Source organism: Bos taurus, chromosome 7 (assembly GCF_002263795.3).
Source record: "Bos taurus isolate L1 Dominette 01449 registration number 42190680 breed Hereford chromosome 7, ARS-UCD2.0, whole genome shotgun sequence".
NCBI classification, from domain to species: domain Eukaryota; kingdom Metazoa; phylum Chordata; class Mammalia; order Artiodactyla; family Bovidae; genus Bos; species Bos taurus.
The window spans coordinates 56,742,370-56,755,719 of NC_037334.1; the positions used below are offsets into that span (position 1 = coordinate 56,742,370).

At 39.9% G+C, this 13,350-nt stretch overlaps 1 protein-coding gene across 2 annotated transcripts in view; it reads right to left on the minus strand.

The window, feature by feature from the left end:
• PRELID2 (PRELI domain containing 2) overlaps nt 1-13,350 on the minus strand; it is a 584,002-nt gene that overhangs the window by 305,110 nt on the left and 265,542 nt on the right. The window lies entirely within an intron of this gene.

A 13,350-nucleotide genomic window follows, 5' to 3' on the forward strand; every position in this document is an offset into this window, starting at 1 on the left:
GCTACACAGTCAAAAAAATAATATATCAAACAGAATAACTGTGTCTACTTTAGACAGGGTGTCACCAAGAGTTCTCTGAGAGGACAACATTTGAGTATAGGTCCTCAAGTCCCATGTTGTATGTCTGAGAATTGTCTTGTTCCCACATGCTTCATACTTTCTTGATTAAATTCCTGGTCTATGCTTTACTCCACAGAGAATAATCAAAATACCATGTATTTCAACCTTCTTCCCATTCACACCTTCACCAGAGCAAGTCCTATATAAACACTACAATCTGCTTAACTAAAAGCAATAATTTGCAGTAGAATATTACTTTCTTGTCTCAGATATCTTGCATCTGTTTTTCCTCTGATGCTGAGACGCGGGTAGTATTGTCTCTGTTGAGCTAGTGAGGAAGCAATGGCTTGCCTCAGGTCACACAAGTGGGTTATGCAAAACCAAGGTAGCTGAGTACAATGCCCTTTCCAGAATATATTTCTAGTAGAGAGAGAGAGAAAAAAAAAAAAACCTTCATTTAATTTAATCAACACGTATGAAGTTTTGACAGTTGTTCTGTTCACTGTGAGTTGATGGAAATGATTCAAAGTGGGAAAGACAGGATCTTTGACCTGATCAAGCTCCCAGTCTAGTTGGAAAAACATTTAAATTACTAAATATAAAGTCATTAGGAAAGTATAAGACACTGGGGAATAATGTATAGAGTTTCACAGGACAGTGTGTAACCTGGGCCTAGAAGGATGAGTAGGGGTTTACCAAGAAGAGAATGAGGCCAGGAGGGTTAGTCTAAAGGAAACTGATCAAATAGAAATAGAAAGAAAAAGAGTGTGGTGTGTTCAGAAATCAGCCATCAGACTCTTTTGACTGAGGCAGAGGATAAGTCTGTAAACTAAGCAAGAACCAAACTGTCAATGACACTGGCTTATAGGCTGAGAAATGGGGATTTTATTTTGTTCAAAATGGAACTCACTGGAGCATTGAGAGCTTGTGAGTAAGAACATACCATCAGCGCCTTAGAAAAGGCCTTCTGGAAGTAGAGAATGAGCTGAAGCCAGGCAACAGCTGGTGGCAGGAGAGCTGTATAATAGTTAAAATCATCCAAGGAGAAATGCAAAGGTCCAGATCAAGGGCAGTCCAATTTTTAAGGCAGCTAACCTTCCATCTTGGATGGAGAAATAATGGGCAGAAGAGAAAGCAAGGATCTAGACGTCTTCCCTTTATCCAAGCTCTCCCCAAGTCCCAGCATAGTCTTGAAAGGTGAGTACAATTTTTTTTAATTGGAATTATTATTAAAGAAGGGGCTTCCCAGGTAGCACTAGTGGTAAAGAACTGGCCTTCCAATGCAGGAGATGTAAGAGACTCGGGTTTGATTCCTGGGTCAGGAAGCACCCCTGGAGGAGGGCATGGCCACCCACTCCAGTATTCTTGCCTGGACGATCCCATGGACAGAGGAGCCTGGAGGGCTATGGTCCATAGGGTCAGAAAGAGTCGGACACAACTGAAGCAACTTAGCACACACGCATTATTAAAGAATACTGAAGCCCTGAGCTTTAATTCTATTGCTTGAGAGTCCATATGCATGAATATACCCAACCCCTAAGAGGCTCTTCGATCTCCTTGTTATGTGGATCCTGGCCACTCTGGCCTGCCTCCATGGTGTTACAAAACACCTCCCGTGCCAGGAGTCATCCTGTGGGGCACACACACGCACCCTGCAGTCTCTTGCATGTTGATGAAGAGTGGGAGTCAGCCAGGTCCAGATTAGAGGTGTGGTGCTGGGGCTCTAGCCTTTGACTCTTCTGACACAGACTGAAAGGCATTGCTCACTCCTCCATTTGCGTTCTCACTCCTAAAAAAGACTGTTTTGACAAATGAGGATAATTGTTGTTTACTTCTGGCTAGTGTCAAAAGCCGTATTCAGTGTGCACATGTGGTTCAGACATGACCCGACCAGAGGGTGAAGGGTCTGAAACGCCAACCTTAATAATTGAAGAAAAGGGCTAGAAAATGATTTGGCAAGTCCCATCCTGCACTAGGAATGTGAGTCACCTCCAATCAGTTTTCACTGAGCTGACACCAGGAGCAGAGCAAAGCTGAGGAATCTGGAAGGCTCACTGCTCATCATGGATCAGTGTAAACTATGCATCCGCAGAGACGTCTCCTCAAGCTCTGAAAATCCTCTGTACTGGGTATGGAAACACCCATGCAAATCACTGGTGCAAATAAAAAATGGAACAATGGGGCCTGGTTCAACAAAGAATTTAGTCAGTTGTAGAATAAGTCTAACACCTAAGCTAACTTGCTAACCAACATCTACTGTGCAAGTTCTACTGTGACATTTTTTATACCAAAAAAAAAAAAAAAAGCCCTAATCCTTAAAGGATCATGGATTCAAATCCTAGCTCTGCCACTTGCTAGCCATGTGACTTTGAGAAAGTTACTTAGGGTCTTTAACTTTGATCCTAAGCAAAATGGTGTTAACGGTAGAAACTATCACCAAAAGTGATTTTTAAAATTAGACAACGAAATGCACATAAGTTAGTACAGTGTTTGGCACATAGTCAGTGTTCAAAAAAGGTTGCTGGTGAATTACCAGCATCACCATCATCCTTCTCTTTCTTGCCTTATGCTTCTAGTATGGTGGATGACAGCAGCAGTGCTGGCAGTGGCATTCTGACCCCACCTAGATCATTCATTCAGTGTGTGATTAGGCTTTTTTCTCAGCAACAAGACATAGATGTTGATAACAGTACTTATTCATAAGGGGAAGAACTGAATAATATAAAGGATGTAAATCTATTAGAATATGTCTTGACACCTGGTTTATGTTCAATATATGTCACTGTGATTATTATCCTAATTGTCATCATCACTAGTTTTAGTCCTACCACGATTCAATTGCCAGCACTCCAGTGACATGCACCATAGTGTGAGGGGTGTGAAACAGACAACATAGAAGGTATCTAATTTTTCTATAAGTGACACCTTGGGACCCTCTGTCCCTAAGGATTTGAAGGGTTTAGGGCTAAGGTGGAGTTCCTGTACTCAGTTCTAATGCCATCACAGAAAAAGGAACAGACTCTTAGGCTTTTGAGCCCACTATCTTAAGCTCAGAAGAACTCTGTAAAAGAATCAGGAAAGCAAGAAAGACAATATCAAAGTAACTATTGATGTTTTCTTTAGTATTATGATTTGTGAAAACCAAGGGAAGAATGTTGGGTAAAATATCTCTCTATGGGCAGACTAGAAATAGAACCTTTACAAGGCATTTCACACTTTGCTCAATGTTTTACATGCAGTATCTCATTATCTTCTTTATTTCTTATCTCAGCCCTGAGGGGAGCATACAATTATTAGTCCCATGTGTGACTGAGGCTTGGAGGGATAAGTGACTTGCCCAAGGTCATCCAATTATAAGAGGCAGAGCTAGCATACATATCTTCCACTTGAAAACTATATTCTCTCTTTTTTTTTTTTTGCATAATTTTGTTCAAGCCACACATTATCAATAACACAGTCAGATGAAAAGCAGTGGTAGATTAATGAATAATGCCTCCTGGACTTTTGTATTTAGGATTCCAAATATTCATATATTGAGTAATACCTAAGCTGTCTACTGTTGCTCAAAGCAAGTATCCAAATGACCAACTGATTTAATGTTTCTCTTTCTATTTGTGTATCTTAGATTCACAAAAAGTGGTTCAGATGGCCTTGTCAAGCCAGCCAAGCATCAGCTGATGGGTTCCATGATTGAGGAGATTCTACACTGAGTGGGAATTTGGACTCTAATTTTTAATTTAACCTTCCAATATTTAAGAGTATTTATTACAGTAAAATGGAGAAGGCGATGGCACCCCACTCCAGTACTCTTGCCTGGAAAATCCCATGGATGGAGGAGCCTGGTGGGCTGCAGTCCATGGGGTCGCTAAGAGTCGGACACAACTGAGCAACTTCACTTTCACTTTTCACTTTCATGTGTTGGAGAAGGAAATGGAAACCCACTCCAGTGTTCTTGCCTGGAGAATCCCAGGGACGAGGGAGCCTGGTGGGCTGCCGTCTATGGGGTCGCACAGAGTCGGACACGACTGAAGTGACTTAGCATTACAGTAAAAGGAAATGGCAATGTTAATTATCGTGAACAAAGGTGAAAGTGTTGATGAAAGTGTTAGTCACTCAGTTGTGTCCAACTCTTTGCAAACCTGTGGACTGTAGCCCACCAGACTCCTCTGTCCATGGGACTGCCCAGGCAACAAAGGTATACAGTTATAAAAGAAAAGAAACAAATTCAATTTGGGACCTCTGATTCACCCACTTGCACTCATGTGTGATAATACTTTTACACTAAACACATTTATAGTCAAGACAGGAAGAGGCAAGCACTTCTCAAATTGTGTTCCGTGGTACTCAAGCACCAGTTCTTCAAATGTGTTTCCTGAGAAACACAGGAAATAACTATTTTATGACTATAAATAGGAAAAGAAAAACTAAATCAATATACTTTTAACAATCGCTTAATCATCTGATTTTGCTGAGCATTTCCCTATTAACCGGTATTGTGACTCTCTGAGGAGTGACAAGAGCATGCACATGAACCCAAATTATTTGATCCCAGCGCGTCTCTGCAGGATTCAGTTTGGGAAAACACTGATGCATCAGGAAGTACACAGGCCACGGTGTAAGGCTGGCTGAGCCTGGTCACCCCCGTCACCAGTTTGCTGCTAAACTTCAGTCCTCATTTGCTCATTTGCAAAGTGACAGATAATTAAACGAGCCAAATGACTTTGACTAAACAAGATACCAAGTGCCCATCATGGTAGTCGCCTGAAAAATGTTAGTTTCTCTCTTTGTGCTGATCGAGTTGAGATGACCAAGCCAACAGATACTGTGGAAGTGCTTGAGCATCCCACATCCTATCATTTTAACTACAGAGAAAGCCTCTGGAATGTGACAAAATATCCCCAGCCTGTAACTGGAGCCAGCTCATTATGTGAGGTCACTTTAAAAGACTTTCTCCCTGTAGGAAATGTCATTCCATCAGTATTTTGCTATTTCCCCAATCCAAGACTAATATTTGATATTTTTCTAAGATATTATTTGTCAGACACAGTTTACAGAGCTCCTTCGATGTAAGACCTTTTCTCTGGGCAGCACTTAGCAAGTTCATCTCTGCCATTCTACAGAATTATAGACCATGGGTGGCTTCAGGACTCCCAGAAGAGGTCTTATTTCTAATATAGACACATGTACCATTTCCACCCACCACCCCACCTGCCACGTATCTCTAAAAGCAATTGATTCGATCATACTTGTTGAATGTGCTAACATTTCACTCTTAAATGGCTCTCTCTGAATATCAGTTTCATCTTTTTTATTTATACCTTATACTTTCAAAGAAGTTTCGGTGATCATGTCCTTAGGCACTCCCCTCATACATGGTAGATACTTTTAATCATTATTTTACCATAGCCCAAAGAGTTTAAGTGACTTGCCCAGGGTCACACAGCTTATTAAGAACACACTGAGACTCGAGTCCATGTCTTCCCAGCCTAATGTCTCCAGTCATCAGCAGAACTCAATTCAACCCAATAAATATTGATTTAGTACTTCATTTAGATTACTGTTCTGTGGCTAGAGTTTATTGCTCTCTCCAATGTAAGGAGATTTTTTTTTTATTATTATTATGTCCTGAACTCATTTGCAAAAATCTGCTCTCACAATTATTTAATTTCAAGGAAAAGCAGTCCTCTGGGGCATGAGAAGAAGTGGGATGGAAGGAACAATGAGGCCTGTGCATAATTCCATAGCTGCCAATGTCCTACAGACCTCAGTTTGGCTCTGACTTTCACAGGAAAGATTTATTCTAAAGATGAACCAATTGGCCTCATCCATTCATCATATCCAATTGTTTCAGTCAGTTCTTCCAGAACAAGAGTTTATTTCATTGCTTCCCCCTTTAATTCTGACATGTGACATAGAATCTAAGAATGGGCAGAGTTATGTTCACATCCATATGCCTGCATGGTATTTAAAGGTTTGATATTTAAAGGGCTTGACATTTCCATTACAACCAATTCCTCTGAAACCAATTTTAGGGGCTAAGATGGCAGACCAGCCCCCCGCCTTACATCTAATCAAGGTTAGTTAGATGTGCAGTGAAAAAACACTACCAAGTTTGTGTTGGCCTTGTTTCCACAGCGTATGTCTCATTGACCGAAACAGAGCTCTTTAAAAATGAGGACAGGAAAAAGACCCATAGTTCTCTCCACTGCTCTGTTAAGGGAGGCTGAGGGATGGCTCCACAAAAGGAAATGGATTCGAAAATTGCTGATGCATCCTTTATCACCGCAATTTCCACAAGGTTATAAAAGTCATGCTTGGATAAAATCTTGAAAGTGCCAAAGCAATGATCTAAGAAATGAATGCAGATAAGCCTTCTCCACTTTAAATGATGAGCAGGGGAACTGAAATAGAGATGATCATTGCTGAAGAATCTAAAATTAAGTATGTGATTTTGCTCATTTGTATACAACAGGACAGTAGATCATTTTATGGACCCAATGAGTTTGAAATGCAGCTGCCAAGAACTCTCAACCTTGCTGTCGTTGGCTGGCACTGCTGAGTATTATTTCTTCATGATTTTGCAAAATATTGTAAGGTCCACACTGTTTTCTGTGAGGCAGTCTCTTGTTAATTTCATGAGGAGGGTGAGGGGCGACGGGCGGGGAGCGGGGAGCTGGAGTTTGTGTTCTGTGTTTTTAAAAGACCAGGAAAGGGAAGAAAAGATTCAGTGTCCTCTGTCTTAGAGTCCACAGGGAACAGGCTTTTTCTGTGGAGTTCAAGGCAATTAACTTGGTCCTGGCCTCTTAGAAACTATAATGAAATGTCTGCTTTAATGCCCACAGGAAAATAAGGACACCTCTAATTTCTCAAAGCCTAAAAGATGACAAAGTGATTCAAAGGGTGAATAAAAGAAAATTTAGTATACTTATATTTCTTTTCTAGTTCTGTTTGGTTTCTATATCATAAGCTCCTGGTTCATGGAGGACACCTGAGAGTATGCACACAAAGCCTTGATGAAAAAGACAGTTAAAGTTCTACAAACTTTGCTGGGGAGGGGGAGAGTTGTTTTTTTTTTTTTACTTATATTTTTAAAATTATGAAATAACACTGGTATTACTACAGAAAATGATTAAAAGAAAAAAAATGAAAAACAACTGGTCCCTTTGTAAAAGAACATTTTCTGTGCATGGTTTTTACTTCACAAAATGGAATGAGCCCATCCATAAGGTTCTGTGATCTGTGTGTTTCATTCAATAATACGTGTTGATCCAAGAGGAATAGAGAAGCTAAAAGTTCTAAAGGGAGTGTGGGACAGGAAAAAGAAAGAAAGGAAACCAGGGAGTGTGAATTTTACAGACTAAGCATTATTAAATGGAAAGCCTTGTGTATAACACAGTGTTACATGGCAGCCTGGATGGGAGGGCAGTTTGGTGGAGAATGTATACACGTATATTTATAGCTGAGTCCCTTGCTGCCACCTGAAACTATCACATTGTTAATAGGCTATACTCCAACATAACTTCAAAGTTTAAAATAAAGAAGAATGATTTGGAAGCATCTTTTGGACTTACAACTACTTAACAGATAGTTTCTCCAACTTTGGGGGGGTGGGGGCATGATTAGAGGAGAGAGAGGAGTTACATATACAAATAAATAAACTACATTTATTTTAAAAACTCAATCTAGCTGAACTTTTCTCTAATTTAATTCAAAGCTGTGAGGGATGTCCACTGAGTAGCTTACAGGTACACTTCCCAATATGGTATGCACTTCCCAGGTGGCTCGGTGGTAAAGAACCCGCCTGCCAATGCAGGAGATGCAGGAGACACAGGTTTGATAATTGAGTCGGGAAGATCCCCTGGAGGAGGAAATGGCAACTCACTCCAGTATTCTTGCCTGGGAAATCCCATGGACAGAGGAGCCTGGCTGGCTACAATCCATGGGGTCACAAAGAATTAGACATGACTTAGCAACTGAGCACATTGCAACCACATGTAGCTATTTACATTTCAATGTGTTGAAATTAAATGAAACTTCAGTTCTAAGTCATACAATTTAGTCTTTCAAGTGTTCAATAGCCACATGTGGCAAGTGGCTACAGCATTGGTCAAAACTGATTACAGAATATTTCCATCAGCACAGAAGGCTCTATTATTCAGTACTAGTTTAAAGCATTCAGCTACTGAAATGCCTGGAGGACCAGAAAAGGGTGTCTAGTCATGTATGTTACCCTGTCTGCCATCATTCACAAGACTTTTTAATTCTGGAAATAGTTGGTGTTGGATGATTCCTTCTTTCATTTATCCCTGCTTATAATTCACAGAGTTACCTGGAGAAATATGAAAGCCTCCTTGCCTGGATGGATGGATTGTCCTGTGTTCAGTGGCATCCAAAGACAGAGGAGTGCTTCGAGCAACCAATCTTTCCTGGGCAAAAGTTTATTGATATGAGGACACAGTTATGGGCTTCAATGAATGAAGCAAATTTTTGAAGCCCTTGTTAAAGAAAAGATTTATAAAGGCCATTTCCTGCTCAAAAGCACATACTCCATCAGCAGAGAACCTCACTGCATAACTCAGAATATGTGACAGCATCACCACAAATCATCTTGACCAATCATGTAAGAGGCCTCCAGGGTGCCAAATAGCAATCTTACCCACAGGAATCAAAAAAGCTGAATGCTGGACTTCCAACGGATGTAGAGGCAAAGAGAGCTGAAAACCAGAGACAGCGAGAGTGAGCAGTCACCCATGTAAAAAGGACAGTCATGCCAACGGCCTCTTTCTAAAAAGAGAGGGGGCTCCCTGTAGCCCTTTCTCCATGGGAGTAGGGCAGTTTGACACTAACAGGGCTCTCCAAACCCCCTGATATGTGTTCCTCTGCCAACTAAAAAAGAAAGAAATTTTCAGGCAGAGATTAGCATCTTGCCTTTCACCAAAAGTCAGCAGTGTGTTATAGTGGGTGAGGTCTGCTTGGTAAACAGAGCTGGGCTATTAGTTATGGAGCACTAATCACCAGTCCTAACCAGTTAAATTTTGAGGATGCACATGCAGCCAAGGCTCACCAGCACATTAGGGCATGAAGTGCTGACTATGGCATCTTTTCCCCAAGGGTGCACCACAAGACGCTTGTGTCAGAAACATCCACAGATCTGTTTAAAAACAAAATCATGGGGCAAATTGGGAGAGTAGCACTGACATATATACACTACCATATGTTAAATAGATAGCTGTAGGAAGCTGCTGAATAGCACAGGCAGCTCAGCTCCATGCTCTGTGATGACCTAGAGGAGTAGGATTGGGCAGGTGGTGGGAGGGAGGCTCCCGAGGGAGGGGATACACACACACACACACACACACACACACATACACACACACACACACAAACATATTATGGTTGATTCACGTTGTCATATAGCAGAAACTATCACAACATTGTAAAGCAATTATACTCCAATTAAAGAAAAAATCAGGCTTATCATCCCAACCAGACTTGTTACATCAGCATCTGGGGGTGGAGTCAAGAATCTGATTTATAAACATCCAAGGTGACTGGTACACACAATGAAATCTGAGGACGGCTGGACCAGATCAATTTGCTCCCTCCTACTCCGGCCCACCCCGCCTTTCTTCCTGTTCTCTTTTTCTTCTTCCCCTTTCTTGGATTATGAACAGACTCCAAAACACAGGAAAATTTACATCTGGTGGAAATACACTCTAACAACTAAAGCATTAACAAACATTTGTTGAATCATAATTCTATGCACAAAAAATTTTTGTAATATTGGCTCTCCAGTAAATCATAAATACCTCATCATCATCATAATATGGAAAATTGTGATAAACACACTCTGATCTTCCATGCATTTATTAAATATTATGTTTGTAGAAAGTTCTTAATAATGAGGGAGAATGTATATTGTGAAGTGAAAGAACATTTTACCGTATTATATGTTCATAGTATATATGAAAACTTTTAATATTATATGAAAAAATGGTACAAAGAATAAACCAAAATATTAATAAAAGCAGTTGCCTCCAAGTAATGAAATCATGGATTTTTTTCTTCTTTCTACTTTTCTCTAATTCTAATTATTCAACTAGCATGTAAAAAACTTATAATTAGAAAAAAAGTAAATGAAAATTATACCACTTTAAGAATCTATAGTGCTTTCTCTTTTATTGCATTGTACATTTGGATCAGACTAACTTGCATCTCAGCCTTAACTTGTATCCACACAACTTACATGTTTTTTACTTGCAATTGTTGGCAAGATACTTCTAGCTTTAATATTCTGCAATCTGTATTCTACTCATTGCTTGTTCAGCTGAGTTTACCTATATTCTCCTCCATCCATTCATAAACAATAAAAAAAAAAGAATTAGAAACTTAACAAGGGGAAGAGGCCTCTCACATTGATGTCTTATAAACAGTGTCTACAGTCTACCATTTGACACAAATTTTCCACTTCCGGTAATACACAAGTGTACAAAGACATCTTGTCACAGCAGGTCCTTGTGGCACTGTCCACCGAGCAACACCTAAATGAAACATGTCACATATACCCAAAGGAACTCCCTGGGATGTTCAGAAAGATGAGTCTTATGATGGGTCAGCAAAAATATGACACCTAGGAAGTACAAGTAAATAATCTAGACCTCACTACCTAGTCACAGGAAATATGAGAAATATAAAAATCAAGTGAAATGACACCATGAGGGAGCAATTAGCCAATTGCAAAACATGGGACATTAAATAAGACCCTTACTTCAGGAAGTTGATGGCAAAAACACAAGGAGAGTAAGAGAGACAGCAGACCATCTGGGGGCAAATACAGAATAAAAAGCATAACAACCAAATGCAATGTATGGATGTGTTTGAAATCTAATTTGAACAGACCTACTGTAAAAAAAGAACAAAATTGTTTGAACCAGTTAGAAAAATCTGAATCTGGACCAGAATATCATACCAGACTCCTTAGAAAATATGAAGGAGTCAGGTATGATAATGGCATAGAAGTTTTGTTTTTAAAATTTATCTGTTTTAAACTGTGAAGTATTTACAAGTAAAATGAAAGAATACTTGGGATAAGTGTCAAACCATTCCATTTAAAATGTAGAGAAGATAGACGAAAAATTTGCAAAAGTGTTGATAATTTTTGAAGCTGGGTGACAGACATGTGAAGATTTTTCATCCTCTTTTCTCCATTTTTTGTTTGTTTAAAACTTTTCATAACACAAATGTTAAGCAAAATAAAAACGCATGATATAGATCTCTACATGTTGTCATAAGAATAAAAATAGTATTATCCTTTTTTTTTTTTTTTTTTTGCTGTCCACGTGAAACTGTCACAACACTGTTAATTGGCTCTGGTCCAGTATAAAATAAAAAGTTTAATAAAAAATAGTATTAACTAGCATAATGAAATGACATAATTGTACATGCTGGTACAATGGTAGCTGCTACTGCACATAATTTACTGTGTGCAAAGTACTGTTGTACTTTGTAGCTTAACTCAGTCCTCACAGAACATTATAATGGAGGTCCTTTACATGCTCATTTCAGAGATAGGGGAACTGAGGCCCTCTTTGTTGTGTTAGTAACTCAGTCACATCTGACTCTTTGCAACTTCGTGGACTGTTGCCTGCCAGGCTCCTCTGTCCATGGAATTCTCCAAGCAAGAATACTGGAGTGGGTTGCCATGACCTTCTCCAGGGGATCTTCCTGACCCAGGGATCAAACCTGGGTCTCCTGAATTGCAGGCAGATTCTTTACCATCTGAGCCACCAGGGAAGGCAAAACCCTCACTGGTTAAACAAATAACCTAACATCATAGAGCCATTAAGTAGTAGAGCTGGGATGTAAACCCAGACTACATAGAACTAAACCACTACACCCATTGTACACCCACTGCTACTCACAAGCTTGCAAAAAGATGCCAGGACATTTTATTAAGGGAAATAACCAGGATGCAGGTTACTAGACAGGGTATGCTCCTCTTTTTGCTCTGTGTGTATCATATACACCTTATGAGGCTTTTTATGTAAATATGCACAAGAAATTATAAAGGTAATTTGCTTTGGAAAGAGAACCTGGAGGTGGCAGACATTAAATTTTTACGAAGTCCTGTCCTTATTGTTTTGGGTTTTATTTTTTTTTCACCATATGTATATATGGCCTTTTTATACTAAGAAGAATAATTTGGGTTTTGACATAGTAGGCCATTTCTGTTATCTTGCTTATAATTCTCTCAATAAAAGAGAAAAGAAAAAACATGGAAACATTATCACAATATTTATAAGAAAATAAAATTTTCAAATTCTATACAAAGATACCTCAGTCAGAAAAAATGAGAAAGATCTGTATATGTTTTTGTTGTGTTTTAGAAACTAATATGAAGTACAAAAGTGAAATGTTTGGGTTTTTGTTTCATGACCTTTCAGGATACACAGCAAATGGGTAATGGTATTTACTTCTGACGGTAGCCATCCTTGCTTTGGTGGCCCTGAGCTGTCCACTTCAGTCCTGCCCCAACCAGGCTAAGCCCACCTTTTGGTCTGTTGGCCCTGTATCCTCTGCCATCCTTTCCCAACACAGCACCCCAGTGTGGCCAGCCTTACTGCAAAGCCCTCCCAGTAGATGTCTACTCCACGGGCCGAAATTAAGTGCTCCACAGTGGCAGTTCGGAAGGGATGGGATGTTCCCAGGTACAATTCTATTTCCAATTTAAGAGTGCAAATATGGTAAGGATTCAAATGGGAAAATGGGGTTTCCTTTAAGTTTTGCGTATTTTTTTCCATAAACTATTGAGGCACTTGACAGTCACAGCAGCTCTAAGAGTGAATGCATCTGACCTGGCTCCTGCCCTCACGGTGCTCTCAACTCCACTGCTATAAGAAGCAATGATTCCTCAACCCCCCAGTCTTTGGAAACCAGGACGCAAATAACGATGTGGGTAGCTGTGTCAAAGAAACCTATGAAGCCTGAAAGCAGCGTGCTGGGTAGCTTTGCTTTCCTGACACTGGCCTCCTGCAACAGTTCGTAAACCACTTTTCCCCTCTTCCACCAAAAACTCTTATTATAGAAATGGTAAATACACATTGCAAGTCCTCTTGTTTGCCTTTTCACCTTACGATTTTTCATTCTCCTTTGCACATGGTACACCTTTGTTCGGGCACGTTTCTGCGATCCTTGTGTCAGTGGTGCAAATCCTGTCAGACTAAGGAGTAAGGTCTCTGACTGCCCATCCTAGTCACCTGTCTTTAGACCCTTGAAATCACTTTTCTTTCC